Here is a 23,522-nt window from a genome sequence, read left to right as displayed (position 1 = left end):
ATATGGAATACAATATAGTTTGTTTGTTTGCCTTCAACACTGAGGAGCCAGTGTTCTCAAACAAGAATGGATACAATTCTTATGGGGTGGGTAGTGTGGAGGGGAGGTAGGCGCCGGCACCATATACTGGGGGTGGCGGGTTCAAGCCCGGCTCCGGCCCAAACTACAAAGAAAAGAAAAGAATATGGCCTCCTCACAAACACTTAGCATTCTTGGTTTAGTGCAGTGATTCTCAACCTTCCTAATATTGCGATGTATTTTCATTGTTACAAAGGGGTTGCAACCCACAGGTTGAGAACTGCTAGCTCAGTGTGTGGTCAGTTGTGTAGGTATGTATCCTTTTATTAATATTATCCTTGCCTCCTCTTTTTTTTTTTTTTTTTTAAGAGTAAAGACTACTAGAAAAAAGTTGTATTGCCCTCATTTTACAGGATTTACTTCTACATTTTACAGGACCATTTTCTGGGCCCTATTTGTATTCTAATACATATCTCCTGATTATGGCAGGGATATATAATATTGCATTGTATAAATATGCACAGCTTATTTTTGAAAGGGGATCTTGGAGCATATATCCAACATGATATGATAAGAAAGCTTTCTCACAAACCATGGTTCTGCCCCAAACTGGCATTGTGAATAGCCATGTTGTAAATAGGCAAGATGTTTCTCTGGCACTGACTGTGAAAGATATTCTGGTGGTCAAGGGGATATGACAATCTAATTTTATGACCTAGTCCTTAACCTGGTACCTCAGTCTTCCATCCTGAAACCTGATAGGTGATTTTTTTACATTTAATATTTTGAGGAAGTATTACAAATATATATTCTTATTGCCTCCCTTTTTATTAAAAAATGGTTCTACATCTGGGAGGCTGAGTGGTTGGATTGCCTGAGCTCACAGGTTTGAGATTGGCCTGAGCCAGAGTGAGACCTCGTCTCTAAAAATAGCTGGGCATTGTGGCAGGCGCCAGTAGTCCCAGCTACTAGGGAGGCTGTGGTGGGAGAATTGCTTGAGCCCAAGAGTTTGAACTTGTTGTGAGCTGTGACACCATGACATTCTACCGAGGGTGACAAAGTGAGACTGTCTCAAAAAAAAAAAAAAAAAAAAGGCTACACGTATTCACATCTTTTTTAATCTTAATTAAAATTATTAATAGCAGTGTTTTCTGTAGCTCTTTCCTTAGTAGTACATGTAGAAGTTCCTTGTTCTTCTTTATGTTTATACAGTATTCCATTGAATGTAAGTGCCACAATTTTATTTTACTGGTTTTCTTTGATAGACATGTATGTGTTCCCAGTCTTTTACTATTAGCAACAATTCTGTAGTCACTCATTTTATAAATGGTGATAGACAAAAACAGTTTTCCAGTAAATCCTAAAATTAAAAAATACCCTTTATAACCCCTGGGACTGGCTACATAATTTGTGAGGCACAGTGCAAAATGAAAATGTAAGACCCTTTATTCAAAGAGCAGGGGGAAAGTGCCATTAAAGCCTTAAAAAAAATACCCTTTCTCAATTGCTATATAACATTTTTCTAAGCTTAATAAAAATGAAACTTTTAATTTTTTAAAGTAATTTTTTTTTTTTTTTTTTTGAGACAGAGTCTCACTCTGCCTGGGTAGAGTGCCATGGCATCGTAGCTCACAGTAACCTTAAACTTTGGGCTCAAACAATCCTCTTGCCTCAGCCTCCAAGCTAGGAGGACTAGCTTGGACTACAGGGGCCCACCAAAACATCTGGCTGGTTATTCTATTTTTAGTAGAGACAGTGTCTCACTCTTGCTCAGGCTGATAACTTATATTTTCTTAAGAAATAAGGATTCTGGCATAAAGAGATCCAAAGTCTCAGTCTCTCCAGTAGTCAACCTTATTTTTTCCTCAATTTTGCTTATTTTTGTGAAAAGTATGTATAACTACTTTTTTTTTTTTTTTTTTTGGACATAGTTGTAATTCAGACACAAATCTAACTGGTCCTTTTTTTTTTTTTTTTGACACAGAGTCTTACTGCGTCACCCTGGGTGGAGAGCCATGGTGTCATAACTTACAGCAACCTCAAACTCTTGAGCTTAAGTGATCCTCTTGTCTCAGCCTCCTGAGTAGCTGGGACTACAGGCACCTGCCACAACATATGGCTGGCTTTTTCTATTTTTAGTAGAGATGGGGTCTCACTCTTGCTCAAGCTGGTCTCAAACTGCTGAGCTCAGGCAGTCTACCTGCCTTGGCCTCCCAGAGTGCTAGGATTACAGGTGTGAGCTACTATACCCAGCCAAATTAATTTTTTTTTCAGATTAATATGAGGGTACAAATGATTAGGTTACAGTGTTTATGTTGTTAGATGAGATCCTTATTGTAGTTGTGTCCTGCACCCAGAAGATGTGCCTTATACTCTTACATTGATTATTGTCATGAATTTTACCATTCATTTTTATATTGTACTATAGTGGTGGTCTTTTTTTTTTTAATCTCTTATGCCATCTGAACATGGTAATCACCAAAATTATGCAACTGACATTTGGTAGCTTATTTGTATATATGAATTTAGTTCTTACTGACATAGTAGAAATGTTGCCCCAAACTAATTGAACTGTTTCCGTTTCACTTATTAATACACATTCTACTGACACCCTCTACCTTTGGCTTGTGGATGAGTAAAGAAGGACTTATGGGAAAGGAACTGTGAGTTTCTCTGTCTTTCCTTTTCTTTATATGTCACTATTTTCAGCATGACAAATTCAGAGAAATAGACTTAGAAAAGGATATGATAGAGTTCCTTGGGTCTTAGTGCTTCTTGGCATACCTTTGCCTTCTTTCTACATTTATTATTTTTTTATTTTTTTTAAATTTCAGGTTAATGTGAGGGTACAAACAGCCAAGTTACACTGTTTGCATTTGTTAGAGCTGTACACCTAAGAGGTGTGCCATATACCCTAACATTGTGCCCATTAACTGAGAGCACACCTGTCCCCTTCCCTTCTCCCCTTTCTTCCATTCCCCTTCCCTCCATCTTGAATTGAATTGAATTGAATTTTTCTGTTATATGGGCATGAATTAGATTGTTAATTGGCTTCATATTAGAATTGAGTACATTGGATATTTGCATCTCCATTCTCATGATACTTTACTAAGAAGAATGTGTTCCACCTCCATCCAGGTTAATACGAAAGATGTAAAGTCTCCACCTTTTTATGGCTGAATAGTATTCCGTGGCATACATATACCACTGCTGGTTAATCCATGCCTGGGTTGGTGGGCATTTGGGTTGCCTTCTTGCTAGTTACATTTGAAGCAAGTTCTGATTTGAAGAGAGAGCGTGGCCTCTCCAGATTGTCAGCAGCTCTCCTTAGTCATAGACATGATCACCTTGTACTTGATTTGAGTGTGGTAACTCTTGTGCATTGTGAGTCCACTGAATTCTGTGCTCATGGGACATCACAAACACATAGACAAATTGAGGTGGTAAGGAATGGTGGACACCCATATTTTGCATCTCTCCTCATCTCATGGCCTTGCTTCATTGTTCTCAGACCTTAATTTAAAAACAAGTTCATTTTTCTCAGACTTTAATTTAAAAATAAGTTCATTTTTCTTGGAAGGGGGTTCAAGGGGAAAAAATCAAAATGAAACAAATTCAAAGACAAGATTATTAATAATTTTAAGATAGGAAGAATGGGGTGGGGTATTAAACTAAGTGTGAGTCCCATCTGAGTACAGGGCTTGTCTGACTGCACCCCTCTTATAACCAAGAAGGTGGCCCTCTTGTTAATCCACTCCTTTTAACATTGCTCTAGATTCTCTAGAAGTTCTGATGGCAGGGGGAAGCAAGGACTGGGGCTGGGAGGTGGTGAACAAGAATTAGATGTAATAAATGTTGGAGAAAAGTAGCCAAAGATTACTTGCAGGTGGATAACGTACCTAAGGACATGAAATGAAAAAATATAGAAATAATGAGAACTCTCTAAGGAAGAAAGGCAGATTCAACACTCTATAGATATATAAATGAATGGCTTTCTTATATACCCAAAATAACCAGTTAGTATACTGGGTAGAAAATTCCATTCCAGTCATAGTAGCAATAAAAGCTATAAAATATCTAGTAACAACCTATGATCCACACTTCTTCTGTATACCTAGTCCATCCCTAGCCATTACCAGGGACCACCCTTCTCTGACCTACCTGATGCCATTAGAAATGAGATAGAAGTCAGAAGGAAAAACTGGAGGCCGCAGGATGGTGTGTGCCCACAAATAGTATGCCTATGAGGTGAGCATGCTGGGGAGATCTGCTGGAGGTTTTAACCTTTGTGCGTTCTCCCACAAACAACAAGTACCTAAAGGTAATAAGGTAGTATAGGTAATAAATCTACAGGTTTTAATGTAAAGAAACTATAAATCTTTATGGGTCACTGAATAATGGAAAGACATATTTCTAGATGGGAAAATTTAATATTATAAAGATGGTCCTTCCCATCTTAACCTATAAATTTAACATAGGATCACTCAAAAATGTCTTTTTTAAATTTTTGACTAAGTTATCTTAAAACTTTCCCAAGAGAATAAATAAATAGAAATATCCTCTCCCCCTTTTCAAAATACGACCTAATAAAAAACACAAACAAGTGACGGGTCTGTTACCACTAGGTTTAAAATTAGAACTTCATGCTAAAGTAGTATGGCATTAATGCAGGCCCAGACTGGCAGATAAGATAATTAGGCAATCATCCAAAGTCTAGATTAGACCTCAGAACATGTAAGAATATAGTGCAAGATAAAAACGACACTTCATACCAGTTAAGTGCAGAAGGGTATTAACAGCGAATGATTCTCAGACATTTAACAACTAAAACCAGTTATGTGAAATTCTTTCCTCGTCTGTATACCAAAACCGTTTCTTATAAAGGGTTAGATTTTACAGTGTGAGTCCAAAAGAGCTGTAGGGAACTATTAAGAAGCATTATCACACGCCTGTGGCTCAAAGGAGTGGGGCCCCGGCCCCATATGCTGGAGGTGGCGGATTGCAAATAATAATAATAATAATAATAATATTAATAATAAGGTGTCATTAGGGCAGCACCTGTGGCTCAAAGGAGTAGGGCGCTGGCCCCATATGCCGGAGGTGGTGGGTACAAACCCAGCCCCGGCCAAAAACTGCAAAAAAAAAAAAAAAAGAAGAAGTATTATCAGCACTTATGTGCTCATATAGTAGTAAAATTCAACAGAAATCAAGCAGATTTGGGGGGAAGGCGGGAATGGATAAATTCACACATCATAGGTACAAGGCAGACTATCTGGGTGAGGGGAATAGTCATACCTTTCACTCATACTGTATAAAAGCAGTTGATCTAACCAAAACATTTATACCCTGGTAATATTCTGAAAAGAAAAAAAAAGAGGTATTTGTCTGATCTCAAAAGTAAGGAATGACTTTCTCAGTGTAAAAGCAAAGCAGAATTCAAAGGTGCTTGGCAGACCAGGAAAAGAATGATTGCAATATAAATGACAAAATAAGTAAGTAAAAGATATGAATCCCCAATGTAAAATTATACAAACTGCAATTTGTTAATAAGGAAAGAAAAAGAAACTCAATAGTCAATAAACTTGAAATGTTTTTAGTTAATAAAGAAATGGATATTGAAACAAACTACCATTTTTTGGCTTAATTGGCAAATATTTTTATTTTAAATTTTTATTTACATAAGCATATAGTTATTTCTCATCAGATAACAAATAATACAGAAGTATATATTTTTATGTTTTAACTTACATTAGCCTGATTATAACTAAAATCTTTTTATGTTTTTTAACCATTTCAATTTTTTTTAGTGACTTACCTCTTTTATTCTTTGCCAACTTTTCAGTTGCTTGTCCTTTTTATTTTTAATTTGTAGATTATGAAAATTTATTATTTGCCTTTTTTATACATTGCAAGCATCTTCTCCCAAACTATTAATTTTCATTTTAACTTTGTTTATGATATCTTTGTTATACAGACGTTTTTAATTTTGAGTTGGTCATTTCTATCATGTTTTTCTTACTTCATGATTTTATGATTTGCTTAGAAACTACCTCTCCAGCTCAAAATATAAAAATAGGTTCTGGGCAGCACCTGTGGCTCAAAGGAGTGGGGTGCTGGCCCCATATGCTGGAGGTGGCGGGTTGAAACCCAGCCCTAGCCAAAAACAAAACAAAACAAAAACTGTCAAAAAAAAGAAAGAAAGTTTAAAAATAGGTTCCTCTGAAGTAGTTGTCAATGGTTGGTTTATTACTGTTGGGGTGTGTATGTGTGTGTGTTTAAGTATTTAGCTTTTTAATTCATTTAAAATTTCTTTTATGTTTGGTCTAAGGTAGGGTTTTAACTTTTATTGATTTAAATAATTTCAGCTTTATCATCTATTTTGCTATCCAATGTTGTAAACTTATAGTTATTTTTTTAATTTTTCTAGGCCATTCTGTAAATTTTCTTTTCTACTGAACTTGAAAATCAGCTTTTCAAGTTTCATTTTTAAAAAACTAAAAATAACACTGTTTTTAAAGAGACAGGGTTCCACTACTTGCCTAGACTGAGCTTGAACTCTGTGCTCAAGTGGTCCTCCCACCTCATCCTCCTAAGTAGCTGGGATTATAATGCACACTACTGTGCTCAGATCAAATAAAAATATTTCACATGAAAGTACTTAGTATTTATTAGTAAGGCTGTTAAGAAATGGGAAGTTTCATATGCTGCTAATATATGGATGATACAAGTTTTCTAGAAGAAAATTTGGCAATATATATTAAGAGTCTTTAAAATACTGCTTGATTTACTAATTTGACCTTCAGTAATTATCCTAAAGAAATATTCAGAAACAACATTTCTTCTACATGAGTGTTCATTGCAGTGTTTTTTATAATAACTAAAAAATAGGAAGGACTATAAATGTCCAACAATATGGGCATAATGAAATAAATTATGGCACCTGCACACATCAGCATTTCTGTATAGCTGTTCATAGCATAGGAAAATGCCTATAATAGAATGTAAAATAGAAGTAGGATGCCTTATAGCAGATTGACATGAGTATTTTTAAATTAATGATAATACATATGTATTTTTATATGTGCATGTATTAATTTACCATAAAAAACCCCATAGATGGGGTGGTTTAAATGACAAATTTATTTCCTCACAGTTCTAGTTCTAATTCAAGATTAAAGTATTAGCAAGGTTTGTTTTCTCCTAGGCCAAGGCCTCTCTCCTTGGCATGTAGATGGAGACCTTCTTGCTGTGTCTTCATGGGGCCTTGTCTCTGTCCAAGCACATTCTTATTGTCTCTTCCCTGTATTATACGGATGTCAGTCATGTTGGATTAGGGTTCCTCTACTGTGACCCCACTTAACCCTAATTATCTCCTTAAAGGCCTTACTTGTCTCAAAATACAGTCACATTCTAAGGTACCAGGGGTCAGAGCTTCAACATATGAGTTTGAAGGGGAACACAATTCGGTCCATAATTGTACATAAAATAAGACTGTCAGGAAGAACATTAAAGTGTTAACAGGTTTTCTACATGTGAACGGTGGATTACCTGTGCTTTTTACTTTTTTAAATACATTTTTCTCTTTCACATGTTTTCTTCAGAGAATGTGTTACTTTATAATCAGAAAAATTTGATGTTATTTTTTAAAGCTATTTCCACATTGCCTGTCTTAAGTAAGAGAGTGGATAGGGCCAGCAGCAGTGCCTACCATGCACTCCCAAATAACTGCACTAAATTTTAAAAAGCCAGGCTGGGCCCAGTGGCTCACCCCTGTAATCCCAGCACTCTGGGAGGCCAAGGTGGGTGGGTTGCCTGAGCTCATAGGTTCGAGACCAGCCTGAGCCACAGCGAGACCTTATCTCTAAAAAAGAGCCAGGAGTTGTGGTGGGTACCTGTAGTCCCAGCTACTCGGGAGACTGAGGCAAGAGAATCACTTGAGCCCAAGAGTTTGAGTTTGCTGTGAGCTATGACTCCATGGCACTGTACTGAGGGAGATAAAATGAGACTCTGTCTCTAAATAAATAAATAATAAATCAATTAATTAATTAAGAAAAGCCCTGTTTCTGGGTGAGATAGGGGAATTGCTTCATGAAGCATAGTGAGAGACCTGATGATTCCATTGCAGTCCTTGAGAATCTGGATGAAAGATGCCACGTAGAAAGAGTATTATTTTGTGATTCCTTTCATGTGCAATACTAGATAATGCAATCTAATCTGCAGCAACAGGAAGTAGATCCACAGTTCTCTGAGGCCTGAGGAGGAGTTTTAGGGGGGCAGGAGGAGATGGGGAGTTGTATTGTCTTGATTGTGCTGGTGGTTTCGTGAGTGTCTGTGTGTATCAAGACTCATCACACTGCACACTTTACATACGTGCGGTTCACTATATATCAGCTGTATCTCAAGAAAAAGGTTTAAAATGGGAGAGGTCACTGGAAGAAAAGATCTTAGTAGCTTTGGGGGCATTACAGTCTTGCTTATTAGAATAGTGATGTGGGGCTGTGCTTTTGTGAACTAAATGAAACCTTTAGGGTTTGAAGGCTGTTTGAACAGATAGCTATATAAAATGTTTGGGGAGGGAGCCTGATACCTGTTTGAATGTAACAGCGCTTGACTGTGTCATGGTTTTGAGTAAAATGAAGTGATTGTGTGAGAGGGGAACCTGGTGGTGAGTCAGTCTGGGACATAGCAATGTTTTTGAATTTATTGGCTCGTTAATATTGTGAAGATGGGTATGTTTCTTTTATAGCTGCATTAGATACTTATCTTTTTAAAGACAGAAACTGGTATAGTGCTGCAAGAGAGAAATGTATTTAAATATCACAACATTACCTGTGGTAAAATTATCATAAAAACTACCTAGTGCTCAAGCAGGGGATTACTTCAGTTCTGCCCCCATAATGACAGGAAATGGTTGTTGGTGAAGTTGTTTTCCATGAAGCTGTGATGAAATCAACTAAAATGGTAATAAAGCCAAGTGTAAAAGTGAGGGACTCAAGTGAGATGTAAAAGTGCAGAAGGTGTTAGAATGTTCGAATTGGAATCTTCAGGAAATTATTCTGTAAGATACCAAATATGAATTGATTGGGTTCTCAGTTCAGGAGCAGAAGCAATGCAGGCAGATCCCAGGTCTGTGGGGAAATAAAGGAGGTGGACACCCCTACCCCAGTTTCAGCCTGACTGGGCAGCTACCATTTTAGTAGTAGAGAAAATGGTCTTTGGTGGCACAATATAGTTTAGTTTATGAAAGGGCTTAAACCCTATTTCCTTCCTCCTGGTTCAGGGAACCAGTCATCCTGGAAGCATTATCATAACTTTCTTCTATGATTTTTTAATGAATGAATGTTCAGTAGATGCCTGTTATAAAAAATTGGAAGCACACTTCAATAAAACCTCAGTGAGCTGTGGAAGCACACTAAAATATACATGATCAGAGATAGCTTTATATCATAGAAATAATTTTTACATTGATATATTATCCCAGATGAGAGAGATGTCCCCTTCTTGCCATCACTGCTACTACTACCCTAATGCAGGTTTCTCTTCACAGTTGTCATTTTGTCTGCCCAGTGATTTCTCCCAGTCCATTTTAGTCCTTATGTGTTCTCCACACTCTAGCCAATGTTATCTTATCAGAACACACCTTTGCTCCAAATCATTGAGACTTTCCATTGCCCTCAGGAGAAAATTCAAAATCTTCATCACATCCCTCAGGGCCCTGCATGGTCTACTGCCTGCATATTTGCTTTATCTTGTACTAATCCCCATGTGGCTTTTTACATTCAAGCTACACAGGCCTTCTTTCCATTCCTAGAGTGCACCATTTTTTCCCTGTCCACAGGGCCTTTGCACTTACCATTCTCGCTGGTATACCCTTTACCGTCTCTTCATCCTCAGCCTCTCTTCATCATACCCCATGCCTTTCATTTGAGTAACCTTCCATTAAACCTTTAAATTTCAGGGCTTCTCTGATCCCATACCCCTAGTCTAGGTAAACTTTCTTTTTATGATGCTCATAGATCTGGCTTTTTTCCTTTCAGAGCACTTATTTTTTTTTTGTAACTGTACATTTATTCACATGGTTTGATAACAGAAAGGATCGTGTCTGTTTTGTTCACTGCTCACTGTATTCCTAGCACTTGGAATCCTGGTACTAAACAAGTGTTGAATGAATGAATGGGATGATATATTGCATTCTGAGGACCTGAAGATCAACCCAAATCCTGGTTACCTCTCTGCTGCTGATTTCCTGTGTGATAAATAATATCTCTAAGCCTCAGGTTTCTCAGCTATAAAATTGACAATTTTTTTGGAGTATCTTTTAGGTGTAGAGAATTGTGTTAATCATATACCTTAGTGGTCCATGCAAGGCTTTCTCTTTTATTAATATTTCTTCCTGTTTGAACCCCTGTTCTTTTTCACTTCTCTCTAAGACACTATCTCAAGTATGTTTGATTATTTTCTTCATATGTACATTTTCTTGTAAAATCTATAGTACTAGGGGGATTGTTTGTACGTTTTAATTTTCAAAAATGTTTTCATGCTATAAATTTTATTTTTCATTTTTTCTCACCCAATATTTTGTTTTTAAGATCTTATAAATCATTGCATCTTATAATCCTTAGCATTCCATTATAATAATTACTACATATATATTATTGACAAATTTATATAGTCCTTACTGTGTGTCAGACACTGTTCTAAGCCCTTTACATAAATTTATTTAACTCTTACAACAGTTTTTCAAGGTAGATACTGTTATTATTTTCTTCTGTTTTGTTTTTTCATTCTTCTGGTGACAGATACCCAGGTTTTCTCTAGCTACCGGCTCTCAAAAAGAAAGCTGCAGTGAATTTTCTTGTATCTGTCTCCTTTGTACCTGCGTGAGAGTTTCTCTGGGACCTTTATCCAAAGTGAGAGCCCGGAGTACTAAAGCATGCACATATTTAATTTTGCTCCATACTTCCAGATCACCTTCCTGCATGACTGTGCCAGTTCACACTCCCATCACACCCAGTGGTACACAAGAGTTCTTTCTTCTCTGTCTCCTCCCCCACATTAAATGCATCTGATGGTTCAAGCCTGTAATTCCAGTGCTTTGGGAATGGAGCTGGGATAACTGCTTCAAGAAGTTCAAGACCAGCCTGGGCAACATAGTGAGACCTCATTTTTTTTTTTTTTTTTTTTAGAATAGAGTTTCACTATGTCACCCTGGGTAGTGCTGTGGCTTCACAGCTCACAGCAACCTCAAATTCTTGGACTCAAGCGATTCTCTTGCCTCAGCCTCCCAAGTAGCTGGTTCTACAGGTGCCTGCCACAATGCCTGGCTATGTTTTGTTGCAGTTGTCACTTTTGGTTAGCTGGCCCAGGCCGAGTTTGAACCCACCAACTTCAGTGTATGTGGCTGGCACCATAACCACTATGCCACAGGCACCAAGCAGAGACCTCATCTTTACAAAAAAATTTTTTAAGTAGCTGTGTATGGTGACATAAGCCTGTAGCCCCAGCTATTATAGAGGCTGAGGCAGAAGGATCACTTGAGTCCAGGAGTTCAGGGCTGTAGTGAGCTATGATTATGCCACTGTATTCCAGCCTAGGTAACAGAGTAAGATCCTTTGTCAAAAAAAAGAAAAAAAATGTTTCTGCTTTTCTACTTTTTCCATTACGATGGCCATACAGTAGTATCACATTGCTGTTTTAATTTGCATTTCTGATTCCTAGTCAGTTTTTTATCCCCACTACTGCTGTCACCTTTGTGCAAGCCAAGCCACCACCACCTATCCTACCTGCTGCTATAATCTGTCTACTCAGTGGTATATCCTCTCTAGTTCTTTCCATTCTTTTCCACATTCCAGCCAGAGTAATCTTTTACTCAAAATCGCTGAGAGGCCTTTTTTCTTTATTTCATTGAAATGATAGATGTTCTAATGATAACCCATACTTGCATTCTTAGGACACTTACTACTTCAGCATAACTGGCTATTATTTATTTTAGAATTTTATACCTGTTTTATTAAATATAAAGATCCTACAAATTTCTTTCTTTTTTTTTTTTTTTATTTTTGCAGTTTTTGGCCAGGGTCGGGTTTGAACCTGCCTCCTCCAGTATATGGAGGCCAGTGCCCTACTCCTTGAGCCACAGGCACCACCTCAGGCCTACAAATTTCTTAACCCATTTCTAAGTTATTTTACAAATAAAGCTATATTAAAATAACTTGAACAGCATTCCCACTTCTGTTTTTTGGGCCAATAAATAGTAAGATAAAAATTATCTATTCCTTATATGAACTGCTCCTCAAAGTTCTTTTAACTATGAATTTGATGATTTTGTGGGATACTTACAAGGTCTTTACCAATTGTGTGGTTTAGCCAAACATATTAACATATATCCCTGATCTCAGTGATGGTGGCGGGAGTTAACCTGCTATAGGTGCAGAATGATGTGCTTTTCCCTTCTGTATCCATTGACATCTATAAACAGAAATTCCACAGTCAACTGATACATGTTGTTATCCATTCATTTGTTTTACTGAATTTTAGCCATAAAAATTTGATGTATAAATTATGTCTAATGAATATTAAGGAATCTTCCTGTCCTTACCCCACCCCACTGATTTCCTGGATTCTTCTTTCCTTCCCCATGGAAACACACTGCTTTATTTAATTCCTACTTCATCCCTTCCTTCCCTCTGGACTCTGCTTCTTCCCATCTGTCTGATTTTTATGGCTTTAGAGGGAAACTGAATTATTTGAGTCTAAAGACAAGGAGATTGCCAAAAGGGGTAGGTTTGGCAAGATTAAATTTGATCGTTGATAGGAAAAAGTTTTCATCCTAGTTTGTATTTTTATGACCCCCCAGAGATTTGAGGGTAGATGCATGATGTTTAGTGTCAACACATACTGGCCTTAGAGAATTTGGGCAGTGTACACCCAGTCTTGCTGGTTTAAACCTACTTTAGTAGGCTTTGTATTATGATTCTGTGCATCTCAATCTCAGCTAGAATGAAATCAGAACATGTGACATTACTATTCAGACATTTCCCATTCTTCTAAGTACATGCCTTGAACCTGGGCGGCGCCTGTGGCTCAAGGAGTACGGCACTGGCCCTATATACTGGAGGTGGTGGGTTCAAACCTGGCCCCAGCCAAAAACTGCAAAAAAAATTTTTTTTATTAAATAATTTTATCATTGGGGGTCACCATAATGACCAATATTAAATAATAATTAATTAATTAATAACTAAATAATTTTATGGTTGGGGACAACATGAGGAACTACATTAAAGGTTCATGGCATTAGGAAGGTTGAGAACCACTATTATAAGGCATCATAATAATTTTAATATCATGTTATTTTTTATTTTTCTATTGGCTGAGGACATATTCCCTGCAGAGATTGTTCATCAGGCGGTAACTGCCTGGCAGGCACAGGCTACATCATGGCAGTTGAGCTGAGATCCAGAGTCTGACAAACGAGCTGAAAGGCAGGCCGTCTTGCAGTAGATGGTTATAATAATTTTATATCACAGTGCTTTACATATGTGACATTTCCTACAATAAACAGTTAACTGCTTGCTTTTGACATTTCAAAGTTAATGTGAAGAGAGTTATAAAATAGACACCGTAAACGTCACCTCCCAAAATGAAGTGGTAAACGGCTATTGGCCTCTGGGAGGGTAAGACCTAATTATTCCTCACTGTGCACTCTGTACCTTTTTACTACCAGTTGGTGTTTCATTGTCTTTGATAAACAAGATAATTGATATAAATGAATGTGATCCTGTAAAATGGTTCCCCAATTGCAGATTTTCATGCTGGAGGTATAATTTTCCTTATGGCACATTACTGTTAATCTTTAAATGGGTAGGTTGGTTAATCTGCCTTCCACAGAAGACATTAGATGAGTCACCCTTTATCACAGGTGACAAAAACTTTGGGTGTAAATAGGGCACAGGAAAAAATGGCTAATGATCCCATTAATGAGCAAGAGCCATGTGGATTTTTGAGCAGGTTTAGAGTTGGGAATGCAAGAAAAGTATCTTGGAAATGAAGAGAGGCAGGCCTGCTCAGAGAGGGGATAAAGGCAAGGTGTGTAGAAATGGACATGGCTGTGTTTTCCCTTCTCCTTTGTCATCAGCCCTCATCAGCCAGGATGTCGATTTCACTATCAACTGACTAACTTACAAGCTGGAGATCTTAAACAGGGAAGCCTTAATGCGCTTTCTTCCTTTGTATTTGGTGGGAAAGGGTTAAGGCTTTGCAAAACTACCATTTTATTCTCCATACTAGTACTCAGCATTCTCAATTCTCTGTTGGAAGTGTCTCTTTAGAAAATGTGGAGAACAGAGCAAGCCAAAGAGCCACATGAGTTTGCACCCAGCTGGGAAGTCTGGGATGAAAGGATTGGCAGCCTGCTTTGAAAACCTATCTCTTTATATATATATATATAAGAAAGAAGAATGAGTGAAAAAGAAAGTAGATAAACACTTAGGGTTATGAGAGCATATAACATGGCATATCCATGACTCCCCCTGAGGGAGTGTTGTATAATTCATCACTGGGAGTTATGGTGATCTAAAAACATAATTATTATTATTATTATTATTTACTCATCTAGGGCATTCTAATATTTATTTTTAAAAACTAATATAAACTCATGGCCAGAAAAACCAGCGAAATGAGATTTCTTCCAGGACAGTTCTCTGGCAGTATTATCACACAGCCTTTCAAATATCCAGCATGTTAAGGGTGGTTTGCTGTCCAGTTTAATGTCATCTCTTCACCGAGCGGATGGGCTGCTTCCCTCCCCCTCTTCCACTCTTGAAAGGTTAGCCTTTCTTCAGAATAGAACAGGTTTTTCCTGCAACATCTGTCAACTTGGCAACGAGCACACCCTAAGGAAATTATGAACATTTGAAGACCATCTAAATACTGTAAGGAACCTTTCCTCTCCCTCTCCCTCGGCCTCTCCTCTCTCTTCCCCCTCCTGTCTTCCCCTAAGAAGAGCGGGCTGCCACATGGCATTTTCACTGTCTGTGTCTCTGATAAATTATAAGCCCATTTGTGTCTGTGATTTTTTTAATGTGTTTTGATTAGCTCATTCTTTTGTGATAGCTCTTGAAACCTCAAAGCAGTGACTTATCATAGAAGGCAGACTGTGGGCAGACCCCTTTGTTTAATGAAAAGAGATCCCCTAACCACTGTACTGTTAGCACAAAGAGGCTTCTTTGGTCTAATGACTCAGATGATCTTGATCTGATTCAGTAGGTCAGAAATTGCTGTCCCCAGCAAATATCGACCAGAAGGAACTGCTTTCTCGGTTATTCTGAAACTGCCAGCTGCATAATACACTAGCAGGTGCTAATAGTTTTTTGCAGGTCAGTAGAATTGTTATTGGTTCTTCCTTCATTTGCCCCTTATCCTTTTACAATTACAAGGAGGCTCATGAGAATAAGTCTCCTATTTCATGTAACACACAGGTTTCTGAATGCTGGTTCCACCTGCCCATTCCACATGGCAAAAACCTGGCTGTCCACATCAAGCCTGAGTCTTAATGTTTCTCTGAAACTCTCAAATTTCTTAATATTTGTAAGATTGTAGGGAGAAGAAGGAATTATTTTCTTTATAGATACAAAAACTAAGTCATGGGGTGATTAAATGGCTTCCTAGAGATTGCCTAGGAAACCAGAAAGGTTAGTTCTTCTGGTACCTGCCTCCCAGCCCTTAGAGCAGAAGCTGGGAAGGGAAAAGCAGCTATTTCCCTTCAGCCTTTCAGAATTAAATTATGTAGACATGACAAAAAGAGCTAGAACATGGAGATAAGATACTTTAACAGGCAGAAATGAAAATATTTATAATGAAGTATGATTTTAAAATACTTGTATCCATTTTTCATTTTCCAAAGCACTAAGTATACACCACTAAGAGAAGTCAATACAGGTCATAGTGAAAGGCTCTGTTTTATTGTATTTTAGACAAGATTTTTTCATTATACTCTGCAAATCTACTGAAAAATATAGCATGATTCTATTTTCTCAATGTAGATTAACTTTGGCCTCCAGAAAGTAGTGTGCATTGTATGTTTTACCAAAGTTTCTTTCTTATTTATTGTATATTTTGAGACAGAATATCAAGCTGTCACCCTGGGTAGAGTGCTGTGGCATCATAGCTCACAGCAACCTCAAACTTTGGGGTTTAAAGTGATTCTCTTGCCTCAGACTCCCAAGTAACTGGGGCTATAGGCGCCTGCCACAATGCCCGGCTAGTTTTGTTTGTAGTTGTCATTGTCATTTGACAGGCCCAGTCTGGATTCAAACCCACCAGCTCCAGTGTATGTGGCTGGTACCCTAGCTGCTTGAGCTATAGGTGCCGAGCCCCAAGGTTTATTTCTTACAACTACTTCAGAAGCATGAATAGGTTGTTCCAGGTGACTCAGAAGATTTTGCCTGCCTTTGAAGCCAGGTAGCCAGATTTCCCTCTTACTCCCCTGAGTTCACATCTTTTTTTTTTTTTTATTGAATGGTAACTGTGTACATTGATGTACTTTGGGGGTACATAGCCTTCATGTAACTTTCTTAGTTATTGTGTTAAAACATTCATATTCTACTCATAAAAAGATTCACTTGTACCTTTGTAAGATGAACCACAGAAGTGAACCCTCAAATCCCTCTCCCTCCACCCTCTCCCCTTCCCTCCCCCTCCCCGTATCCTTAGGTTGTTATTAGGTTATAGCTTTCATATAAAAAGGTTTAAATTAATTTCATAATAGGTGTGTGTATCTCTGAGTTCACATCTTGAGAAGCATCACCTAGTTCACACCCAGGGGCGCCCAATTTACTCACAGCCCTGGGCTAGTGCCGCAGCCTAGAACTGTGAGGGTACCCAGGGAGGCAACCCAGGCACCCTAGTTTGATTAAGGAGTCTGAATTCTTTGGTCAGTATTCAGAAGTTCAAACTCACTTTAACCCGTATGTTTCTTCTAAATTCTAGTCTTATTCCCATGAGATCCTCAGACATTCTTTCCTTCTCACACCGCTCATCCAGGATATTGTGTAGGGGCTAAGATGTAAGAGAATTTGATGTCATCTCTTAACCTTTTTCTCTGTAGGAGCTTTCTTGCTGATTGGGACATTTTCTTTACAACATACAGAACTCCATTTAATGTTTGAACGCTTCACTATTGGTATTATTTTTAGTAAAATCTGAAATTACAAGTTAATGCTATATTTTAAAGAAATATTACTCTTGGTCTTAAGACTCAAGGATTATCTGCAATCCCAGAATCAATCTGACTTGAATTGTTAAGGTTTGAACCAGATGCAACCTCTAGCTGGAAAAAGAAGAACAGAAAAGCTACTACTTTATTAAAGAGATAGGAAAAAACAAACACAAACAAAAAAAAGCACACCAAAATCTTCCTATAAAACATTACTAAATAAACCGCTACTTCTTTTGTTGGGCTTTAACAATCTCTTGCACATCCTTTGTTCTCTGCACAATGTAAATGAGAAATATTCCCCAAGCCATGGTGACATCTCTGCTCTTAGGTTACAGAATTGTTGTGACCTGATAAGACCTTCAAACTAGTAGTGTAGAACAAAAATAACTGTTGATTTCCTCATCCTTTAGGACATCAATAAAAATAAACCCATGTGAATACTGCTCATAGAAAAAGATGGCCTTTATATTGTAACTTTTTAATTCTTTTGAGAAAGAGTTTCCAAAATTTGCAAAACCAGTTTCATTGACTGTTTTTGTGTTGGATATTATTTTTCATGTATCTGCATAAATGACTTGTCAGTGTATTTGGGGAGGCGATGCAGAGTCTCTTCCCCTGACAGGTTATATCCAGAGAAGAGAAGAAAAAGTCACCCCATTGAGATGTTGCCTATTAGTTCAAACACAGAATTGGATGTTTGGAATATCTTTTTTTTTACTCCTGGAAATACCTTTGTCCTCACTTTCAAGGCCTTGCCTACAGGGTGAATCTCTCTTTGATATACTATAGTGGTTACTGCTGTTAAACATCTGATGCTTGATTCTTTCAGGCCTTTTTGAATGGATTTTCTCAGCTGAAACCTCCAGCATTTAAATTGAAGGATTGTCAAACTACATGTACAAGGGGACTTCAAAAAGTTCATGGAAAAGTGGAATTAAAAGATAAAAATTAACATAAATTTTATTTCTCAACATAAGCTTCAAGTTCAGGGCACTTTTATAAGTGATATCAGCCAGTTAGTCCACTCCTCAAGAACTAAGGATCCTGGCAATTTACCCATGTCGGTACAGTTTTTTTTACATTATTAACTGAAGAAAAATGGGTACCCTCTACAGGTATTTTAAGATTAGGAAACAAAAAGAAGTCGGAAGGAGCCAAATCAGGACTGTAAAGTGAACCCCTCATTATTTCCCATCAAAACGCCTGTGAAATTGCCCGTGGGGCGAGAGGAGTGAAAAGGAGCATTGTCATGGTGGGGAGGCTTCACTACTGAAGCTTTCCTCGGTGTTTTTCTGCTAAAACTTTGGATAACTTTCTCAAAACACTCTCGTAATAAGCAAATGTTATTATTCTTTGCTCCTCCAGAAAGTCAACAACGAAATACCTTCAACAATCCCCAAACCTGTCACCCTGACTTTTGCTTTTGGCCAGTCCACGTTTGCTTTGACTGGTCCACTGCCACCTCTTGGTAGCTGTTGCTTTGACGTGTTCTGTCTTCAGGATTGTGCTCATAAGCTGTGTTCTATCTCCTGTTACAGCTCTTTGAGGAAATGCTTCAGGATCTTGTTCCCACTTGTTTAAAATTTCATTTGAAAGCTCTGCTCTTGTCTGCAGCTGATCTGGGTACAACAGTTTGGGTATTCTTTAAGTGGAAAGTTGGCTCAACTTTAATTTTTTAGTCAGAATTGTGTACGTAGAACTAACTGAGATGTCTGTGGTATTGGCTATTGTTTCTGCTGTTAACCGTTGGTTCTCTTCTTTTATATGCTCTTAGGGCATGTAAAAGGTTAATTTCCCCTGAAAGTTGATATGGATAGTTTGCTGCTTCAGGCTGCATTTTTTCATTGTCTCATCCCTTCTTAAAATGAGTTATACACTTGTCAACTACTGTTTTCTTTGGGGCATTATCATCATAAACTTTTCATAAAGCACCAGTGATTTCACCATTCTTCCACCTAAGCTTCACCATAAATGTGTTTGTTCTTCCTTCAGTTTTAGCAGAAATTATGTGGCTCTGATAGGGGCTCTTTTCAAACAGCTGTCTTGTCCTTCTTAATACTTCAAATTAGATCATATTTACACACATTACAACAACTTAGTATGAGTTTGTCTTGGTACAAAAAAATGAATGCGTAGTTCTTTCATAATATACATTTTCCAGGATCTGTTTTGGAGACCTCTTGTGGGAAAGTAACAATTATTTTTGGAATGTGCTTTCCTTCAAATCCCCTAGTGTGAGGAGAGAGGGACAATTCATTGATCCTGGTGAACTTGTACCTTTGAAATTTACCATCACTGTGCCATCTTACTTCTGTCTCAAGGGATGGCCATCTCTGATGTCTCATCTTCTAAAAACGGGGGCCACTTCCTCTGAAGTGTTCAGAGCTGTAGCTTCATAAAGTTTGTGTGTGTTTGAGGGGAATGGGGTGGGAGAGATGACACTGTTACCTCTTCCTGCACTGGCTAAAATGGAGCCCAGGGCGATTGTCAAAGACCTTGTAACCTCACGGTGTGTTATGATTTGGCAACCTTGGTAATGTTAAAATTGGAGCTAGAACAGGAATGATCAGAATACTGAGATGAATAGTAATTAAAATAGACAAAATGAAAAGCAAAGAAAGAAAGAAAAGAGGCTTAGGAGAAAGGGGGTCTAGCATTCAAAAGGCACAGGCTGGTTTCTTTGCTTGGGCTCCCCACAGGTATGGGGAGATGGTCATGACTAAATCCTTCAGAAGTGTGTTAGGAAGCAGATTTCCCACAGAGGAAGCTGAGGGAAACTTTGAGAACGGAAAAGTTTAAAAATTATGTGCCATATGTAATCAATGGTTTTTCTTTGGGGATGTAGTATAATAGGTGATTGAAAGTGATTTTTCTTAACCTGATAGATAAAACTAGGAATTACTGTGACTACAAGCCTGTGGTATAGAACACACTTTTTTTGCAGCTTTTTGAGAGTTTCCAAGAAAGATAAGCTTGTTCTCTAATTAGCTATTGTTCCTTTACAGCTGTTAAGACACAGCAGCTGTGGATATTTTTTCCTTTTGAATAACTTGACAGAAGGTTGGATTGCAGTTAGCTTGGAAGCTTGCCTAATCAGCAACAAGTTCCTGTGCAGGCCTGGGGATAGGCTCTTAGGGTGTCCCTCCTTGGGAGAAAACACTGTAGGTTTGAGGGATAACTAGGTATGACCTAAGCCAATAGCCTTAGTTATGGTGTGAACAGGAAGTACTTTGTATTTCTTTGAAAATGTTGGCAATAGAAAAGAGTCTACTCTGGAACTATTAAGTACTTGTGTGCAGCATGAACCACATGAACCACTGTGATGTTAGAAAACAATTTTGTAATGAAAACAGCCAGGGAAACATTGAATAAAGCCCAATATGAACACAATGTTTGAGGATGAAAGTCCTCTGTAAGTACTAAGCGTTATTTCATTTTTAAAAATCTGCTTCAAGTGGGTCCCCCCCCCAAAAAAAAGTGATATCTGGAGACAGTTAAATAACATGCCAGTCTTATCTTTAAATATAGCTGGTACAAGTGGCCCCCAGATCATGGTCTACTGAAGTAATACTGCCTTTTTAAAAATTTATTACTCTTGAATTAAATTTACTGGCAAGCTATTGGCCACTCCTGGTGCTGCGTAAGAACAAAAAGAATAAAATTGTTTTCAGATCACTTTTTCTGTAGTTCCCCACAGTCTGAGTCATTCCAATATTCATACACTTGCAAAATGTATACACTTTGTTAACATGCAACTTTTGCATTCAGAAGCAGCAAATTAAATTTGTCTGAGCAGAATTACTATGTGCGCAGAGGGGGAAAAGTAATTTCTGCCCAGGCAGTTCCCCTTTGCCTTTTGCTCCTAGCACAGACTTTTTTAATAGGCATGTAGCTGACGGATGGCAAAGGAAAACCAGAAAGAGACAGCTGCAAGATGCTGGGTTTGGGCAGTATGGTTTTGTAAACAAAGTGACACAAATTGGGGCAGAAATTCCAGTGGGACAAGGGAGGAAACTGGAAGACTAGAAGTACAGCACAAGCTGAGTTTCATCCAGATGGTGTTTTTAATAAATTTATCAGATGCATATGAAAGACAATAATGAACATTCAAAATGGGGAGTGGCCCAGTCCCTCTGGGAAGAAAAACAGTATGGAACCTTCTGTGTGTTGCAGTCAGTTACAATCACTCTCTAATTTTTCCCTGTAAAAAAGACCACAGAACTCATTTAAACCACTAATTATTAGGCAATCCAATTAGGTGGCTAAAGTTTGTATTTCTAGGCAGAAGAATTAATAACAGAATTATTTCCTGCTGAAATAGAAGGAGTGACCTCTCTATATATTAGGAAAGCACATGGGGACATTCAGGACAGACTACTTCTGTCAGAACTCCTTTAGGATGACTGAAGCAGGTACTCTGCCCCTCAGGCATAAAGACACTTTATAGTCTCTAAGAGCTACATTGTTAGCTATATGCTTCCTCTCCCTTTGCCCTCCCAAATGTTTTTTCTGTCAAACTGTTTTAGTCTCCCAAGTGTGACCATACTCTGTATGTGGGGCAGACACTTAGGGGAGAAGTTGAGAGAGCGGAGGGTGCATATAATGCTCAGAAAGCAACTCTTCTGCCATGGGCTTTTTATGTTTAAATCAAGACCCAGAGCTTGATCATACTTTACTTATTTAAGAAAACTCACTGAGAAAGCAGGTTTTTTTTTCTGTTTTATTCAGTAACTTTTAGATTTTCCTAGCTTTTAGTAAGGAACTATACATTAAGCAAAGTTGAGTACCACAGCCTTACATAAGCATTATTTTCCAGCTCTGATTCATTCACTCAACAAGTACAGAGGGTGCCAAAAAAATGTATATACATCTTCAGAGTAAAACTATTCATTCATGTCTGTTGCAGTGGTGATGCTGTCATTCATTTGATTAATGCCATCTATTGAGCGAACATCATACCATACATTGCTACCATAATTCAATTCAACTTCTAAAGGTAATACATAGCTAACATCTTTTTAAATGTGTATACATTTTTTGGCACCTCAGGTACTTTATTGTGTACCTATGTGCTAGGCACTATTTCCTCTCACTGGGAATATAGCAGCAAAGATAAAAGAAACAAAGGTGCCTGCCCTTATGAAACGCTCATTCTAAATCTCTGCTTGTCAGGTTAGATCAGACTGAAACATTGGTTTGGATATTAAGAACTGGAACAGTGCTAGAATGATTGTCTCATCTTGGTGATGGACAGCAGGTAAATCCATTGGGATAGTTTTCTGGTCCCTCTTTTCTTTATAGTTATTGGCATTATTTGGTTATTATACTGTTAACATGACTCATTATCAAAAAATAGAAGTGAGAATTAAGGAAAGTGGCAGTCTTTTGATACTGTATCTTATGAAGTAGATAATAGAGTTGATTATTAAGTTGCTAGTAGATTTCCAGCAAAAGCTGTTTCTTGAGGGGAAATTTGGGACTTGGGGCTAATTTCACTGATATAGTCAGTCTCTGCGGGGTATGTCTGTATTGAGCTCCCTTGTAGATACAGACTTTAATAAACATTAATGAATAATTATGTTGAGATCAAAGTAGCAACCATGGTATGCTATTCTCTAGCATGTGGATACAGCATTCCTATTAAAAGGCAAAATTCTTGGGCGGTGCCTATGGCTCAGTGGGTAGGGCTCCAGTCCCATACACTGAGGGTGGCGGGTTCAAACCCAGCCCAGGCCAAACTGCAACAAAAAAATAGCCGGGCACCTGTGATCCCAGCTACTCGGGAGGCTGAGGCAAGAGAATCACCTAAGCCCAGGAGTTAGAGGTTGCTGTGAGCTGTGATGCTATGGCACTCTACCAAGGGCAACAGGATGAGACTCTGTCTCTACAAAAAAAAAAAAAAGGCAAAATTCTTTAATGTAGCATATATGTTAGACCACCTCAAGATTCCAGAGGGTCGGATGGTGATATTACTAGAGCAGACTTGCTTAGAAAACATGATAGAGACTAAAAGCATCTTCTTTAGTAAACCCAGTTGTAAATATGTCTTTAGCAAAGGAATTCTGTTTGATCCCAGCCTTGTTTCCCAAAGAGCTTGAAACCTTATCAGTAATGATTTTGTGATAGCCTCTGATGCTAGCACACTAATTGAATCAAACTATCTGGGGATAAAATCGTGGAGCATTAAGACATAGTATAGATGGCTCGGCGCCTATAGCTCAACCGGCTAAGGCGCCAGCCACGTACACCTAAGGTGGCGGGTTCGAATCCCCAGCCTGGACCCGCCAAA

At 38.1% G+C, this 23,522-nt stretch overlaps 1 protein-coding gene across 1 annotated transcript in view; it reads left to right on the top strand.

Moving 5' to 3' along the window:
• The window catches only part of LOC100963297 (BTB/POZ domain-containing protein 9), a 156,567-nt gene that overhangs the window by 9,875 nt on the left and 123,170 nt on the right, over positions 1 to 23,522 (top strand). The window lies entirely within an intron of this gene.

Source organism: Otolemur garnettii, unplaced genomic scaffold (genome assembly GCF_000181295.1).
Source record: "Otolemur garnettii isolate 467f Iridium unplaced genomic scaffold, OtoGar3 scaffold00031, whole genome shotgun sequence".
Taxonomy (NCBI): domain Eukaryota; kingdom Metazoa; phylum Chordata; class Mammalia; order Primates; family Galagidae; genus Otolemur; species Otolemur garnettii.
Note: the sequence above shows the minus strand (reverse complement) of the source record. Positions and strands in the feature narration are given on the sequence as shown.